Source organism: Tarenaya hassleriana, unplaced genomic scaffold (assembly GCF_000463585.1).
Source record: "Tarenaya hassleriana unplaced genomic scaffold, ASM46358v1 Cleome15, whole genome shotgun sequence".
NCBI lineage: Eukaryota > Viridiplantae > Streptophyta > Magnoliopsida > Brassicales > Cleomaceae > Tarenaya > Tarenaya hassleriana.
The window spans coordinates 399,622-405,468 of record NW_010964923.1 but is presented as its reverse complement, the minus strand read 5'-3'; the positions used below and the strand labels follow the sequence as shown (position 1 = coordinate 405,468).

Sequence of the window (5,847 nt, the reverse complement as noted above, 5' to 3'; positions counted from 1 at the left end):
TATCCTACATTTTTATTGAATATTTTTATTAATTCACTATTATGAGAGATTAGGATTTTACATTTTTTTTATACGAAAACTTGGGGGAAACAAAGTAATATAGAGGATATATGAGTCAATTTTGGCAAAACAAAAACAAAAATAAAATAGGGTTTTACGTTTTTTAAAACTCGAACTCGGGTGAAAAAGTACTTTGTATTTACATTTTACCATTTTGTCATCCACATTTGGGTTAGGGTTTTATGTTTTCTATATGAGAGTTCGAGAAAAATCGGTACAAGAAGAGATTCAATATCGGTGAAAATGAATCCAAATCATTTCATTATCTTGAAAGAGATTAGGTTTTACGTTTGTTTACATCAAAAGAAAAACTATAATATGGCACGTGACTCAATGCATTTACATAGACAAAGACATAGATACCATGGAAACCTAATCTTTCAATAAAACATTGTGTTTCGAGTTTATCCGTGAACGAATGAACCAAAATCATTTCATTATCTTGAAAGGGTATACGTATGATATAGTCATGATTATACAAGTTTATCGATTTGATTATGGATAAATGTAGTAGTGGATCGAGCGATTAATTAGGATAATGAAATAAATTTTGCCTATTTTTCTAATTTCTATAGTTTTTACTTTTTAAAAGAAGAATAATTATACGGCGATAACGTCCTACCAAAACACTGTTGACGAGCGGAAAGCTTAGTGTATATCAAAGATTCCTTCTTCAGTCACACACATGACATTTTTTTGTTAAAAAAAAAAGTTAAATGGGCCAAAGACACATATAATATGATATATAAATTATACGCAGTATGATATGGACCGGATCCCAAAGTTTTCCTTTGTGGATTATATGGGATATATGATGTGGTATAAGTTTACACAAATTTTAATTAAAAAAACATCTGTCTTTATTCGAATTATATGATTGGGAATATTGTGCAATGTAATTACACCTATCGGTAGGTACTATATGTGCCATGGGATCAAAGTTTATGAGCTAGTGGGTGACAAGAGAGTCCCTAGTGTTTGGACACAAACGAACCACCACTCTTATCTATGATTATATTATTCCCCCACACACGAAGGGCTTAATCTTGAAAGCATTCAATGATAAATATGATTGGAATCTTTGATTAAACAATCATATAAAAAACAGTCATTACACCTACCTTGCTGCTCTCGTGTGTGTGTGTGTGCGCGCCTTTTTTTTCAAGCCTGTTATTATAGCCGTATTTTTAGTTATCTTTAATAGATTATACATATTCTTTCATATAATTTATAGATAAAATAAGATACACATATAAAATTATCTTCACTAGATTATGCATATTTTTTCATATCATTCTTATACAAAATAAGATCAACATATGATCATCCAAAGCATCATATATTTCAAAATTTTTATTGATATATATTTTAGTTTTATGGTTTTATAGAAATCATGTTTATTTGGTTTTTATGTTGAGTTTTATTTCATTAAAAAATATTTATTTCCTAAAAAAAATTCCATTTTCAAATTGTTTTTCTGGTTTTTTTTTATACATATGGTTAATCTGATTTTTTTTAAAATATAACTAAACGAATCACATTCCATTCGAATGCTAATTAATTGTATATTATTAGACTTGTTTTGATTTGGTTTTGTTAATCTACACTATACGTGAAATTAGGGGTGACCATTTTAAGTTTCGGTTCGCTTATTTCAATTATTGAAAACCTATAATCATTCCGTTTTTCTATAAATTTCGGCTTGGTTCAATTTAGATTCGATTTTTTATTGTAAAAAACTCATTTTGTCCAAAAATTAGCGGTTTTTTTGGTTATTTTTATAATTGGTTCAGTTGATTCGGTTCAATTTTTTTTGGGTTTAAAGAAAACATAACCGTTTTGGTTTTTATGTCAGGTTGAATTCGATTATGGTTATATCTTATTCGGTTATTCGATTAATAAATAAAATGGTCATCTCTACGTGAAAACGTAAATTCACTACCATTCAAGCATTACACAAGAAACACGTCTAATATACATTATAAGTGTTTGGCTAATTAATTATATACGTATATATATATATATGTATATGTATGTAGACAAAAGTTAGTGAGGAAAAAAAGCTGATAAATGAGCAATTGCACAGAAAAGTAAAATCAATAGTGAAACTTCGTTAGAAATGGCAAAGTTAGTGTGAAATGTCTCCCCGATCGTCACTTTGGAGCAACATCTTCGAGTTGAGCGACGTGTTAGCTCCAAGTACCAATGCATCCTTTTCGGATTTTAATGAAATTAATAGTTCATGTATATATTATATATATATATGTGTGTGTGTGTACTTTTTAGGGCAAGTTAGGGTTTTGAAATGGGTGTAACAATAAAAATCCAAGTGTTCAATTTGGTAAATAAACGTTTACATATAATATATATGTATTTTTTTGGAAAGAAGGGTTTGGTTCGTGGTTATTACGAGAGACAGTGACAGGAGCAAACAAAAGGGTGTAAGGTAGTTGTGATGTTAATCACGAATCTATATGTAACAATGACATGACAATACAACCACTTCAATGAACCTATAGAGACACCGAGCTCCGATGTAAATCATCCTGTGGTTAGCCATAACGTTCATATATATTATTAAGCTCGATGCTTAATTTGTTCATAAACGGCAACAAATTTCCGGTTTAGGTTACCGTAAAACTTTGCAAGAAATGATCCTCTCGAACAGCCGGCTAACCGGTTGTCTAAACCGGGAGATCGGTTCGCTTAACCGGTTGATGGTTTTCGATGCGAGTTTCCACGGGTCGTTTCCTTATATCAAATAAGGGCTTTTAGCTTCTCTTTGGTTATTTTTTGTCTTTGTAACTAGTTTCCATTGCATTGAACGTCGAGTGGTTACAGTCTTTATATTTATTGATCATGCTTTTTTTTTTGTGATTAACTATCAAATACTCTCAACTACATTATATATATATATATATGTATGTACGTATGTATATATATATATATATATCCACGATAATGGACAGAAAACGTTAGGGAGGTCAAAAGTCATATACATAGCAGGGTTCGGCCCATGCGGGTATGCGTGGGTTTGGGCTACCAAAAGGACAAATACTAATATATTATATTATACGATATCATGAATCATTCATTTTCTATGGTCGGAGACCCTTATATGATCGCTTTGTTCTCCCATATTTTGTTTCCTTTTGGATTTTTCTTGATCATTTACGTTGGCATTTCTCTTTTACTTTTCACCTCTCCACTCAGGGTCTGGTTTAGGAAAACCAATCGGTTTAATCTTGGTATTGGTTAGAAATCTAAACCGGGTTCGTATAGAGGCCTTCGAAGAGACAAAACCAATGCCCCGAGTATTGGGTCCTACCACCAACGAATGTGACCCTTTAACCATGACACTTGTCCTGTAATGGCATGGACCGTACACCGACCTATAGCAATCTTTTGGGGGACACTCGATATAAATATTTAAAATTCAGCATTTCTACGCCTATATTGATATTGGGTCTGTATAATGATTCTGCATACATTGTTAACGATTATAGATTTGTGGACAAATACGTATATGAGTGTTCATCCAATGCACGTACGCACGCATGCAAGTATGTATATATATAGAGACAGTACCGTAGTTTCTTTCTTGATTCTGAACCGTTGGATATATTATTTGATTTCTGTAAAGATCCAACGTTACAAATGGTACATATACTAATATTCTTTCTAATTACTCGATGGCTCATTTTACAATTTTAAAAATATAGCAGTGTAATGTATATGAAAATAATAAATTTGGAAAAAACATATATAAAAAGAGAAAGATTGGAAGCAAGGTTTCAAAAAATATGATGTCTATGGATTGACTTGTAAGAAGAGTAGGCGCATTATTTCATATGTGACATTGACATGAAGACAAACCTGTCGGTCGATTTGCCCTTTTGGAGCAAGCAAACATATATAACTTATCTTCAAATTATGATAGACAAAAATAAGGATATTTAATTTTATATCATGTAATCCATATTAGAGAATATTAAAAGCGTTTGTTTTGGTATAATTGGTTTTATCTTCAGCTGGTCATGACCGGTTTATTAATTATTATACCAAATAAATACGATTATTATTTTATAATAACAATACACCGACATGACTATATATATATATATATTTATTGGAGGGAGTCAACTAAACATTTAATGATATTTACGCCTTAGCTAACACATATATGTATACATACATATTGTCACATGGATTAATTAGCTTTCATATATTCTTTAGTATGTGTATGGTTTGCTAAGCCGTATTTTTTTTTTAATTTATAGGGCACATAAAATTTTGAAAAGAGCGTTGTAAAACCATATACGATGTTCTACACGATTCATTACAAATTCGAAACATTTTGTAATATTTTGCAATTCATTCCAAATTAATTTACGACAAAATATCGTTATAACTTATAATGCAATGCAATATATTTTTTTTTAACATTTACAACAATGTCGTTTACAAGGCAACGTTTAGCGTTGCAATTACATTGCGATAACGTTGTTTTGTAACGCAAAACATCCATTTACAACGTTTTTATTGTGTTGGAAAATTTTAAATATTCAAATTATGTATTAAGTCAATATTCAAATAATGATTCATGGAACCATTCGGATTTATATTAAAACTATTTATCTCGAAGATTTTCAACCAACAAAAGTAGAGATTTCCCAATAAATAAATCAATTATTTTCCTTTTTAATGCTCACCCTAAAAATAAAATAATTAATTATTTTTCAGCCATACAGTCAAAATCATCAAAGAATTTTTTTTTTCACATCTTAAGTAAAGGGCAGGTATGTCATTTTTACAATGTTCTTAATCCCATTCCAAATCACACCACTCGTGACTAATAAATGGCATGACATTTATGGCAAATCAAGCTAAAGAGATCATTTTTCTCTAAAAATATTAATTAATTTTTATATTTTTATAAATATATAGTTTGAACCTCCACAAATACAATGTAAATAAAATTTCTCTCCTAAGATGCTCATTTGGATTTTAAATTATCCAATATACATATATAGAAATTAAAAATATATAGTTAATCCATTTTTAAATTTAATTTTGTTTTAATCACACACACAATGAATCGAAATAACTAACCATTTTATTTTTTTAGATATGTTAAATTCTTATATGAATATATTTAATTAATCCAAGCATTTTAATATGGATAATTTCTATATTGTCCCTTTTCTTTTAATACGCGAGAGATTTCAGTGATACTGAAAACTACTTGACACAAACCGCAGTCTCGAATAAAAAAATTAAAAAAATTAAAAATTTGAATAATGTGACATACGGGATTTACGAGGTATTTACTCGCAACGACCGTATCATTTTCCATTAATTGCATAGATTACAACAGGTTATTTAAAAAAATATATATACATACTAATTTAAGTTTACAGCCAACAAATACACATTTATTGTCACAAGATCTACATTGTGTTTCCATAAGATTATACACTAAATTAGTAAATTAGAAAGAGGGGAAGAGGCAAGAAAATAAAAAGTAAGAAATTGCACAGTGCATCCCATCATTCTTATCCCTCTCTTGTCTCTCGGAGACTTCCAAATCTAAGAATACGATGCAGAGAGAGAGAGAGAGAGAGAGAGAGAGAGAGAGAGAGAGAGAGAGAGAGAATGGGTTAATCTGCAGTACATTGAAGCTGGGTTTTAGTGTGAACAGCGTTTGTTGATCAAAGAAACTTTGGCTTATTTGGTATGTATTTTGAATTTTGATCTACTGTGCGGATTTTTTTTTTGTGGGAAAGA

At 30.1% G+C, this 5,847-nt stretch overlaps 1 protein-coding gene across 1 annotated transcript in view; it reads left to right on the top strand.

The window, feature by feature from the left end:
- The first annotated feature begins 5,609 nt into the window (after positions 1–5,609).
- Positions 5,610–5,847, top strand: part of LOC104808571 (protein NETWORKED 1A-like) — a 7,641-nt gene continuing 7,403 nt past the window's right edge. Inside the window, exon 1 of the mRNA XM_010534274.1 lies at positions 5,610–5,794. The gene's annotated coding sequence lies outside the window, so the exon portion shown is untranslated. The remainder of the gene's footprint in view (positions 5,795–5,847) is intronic.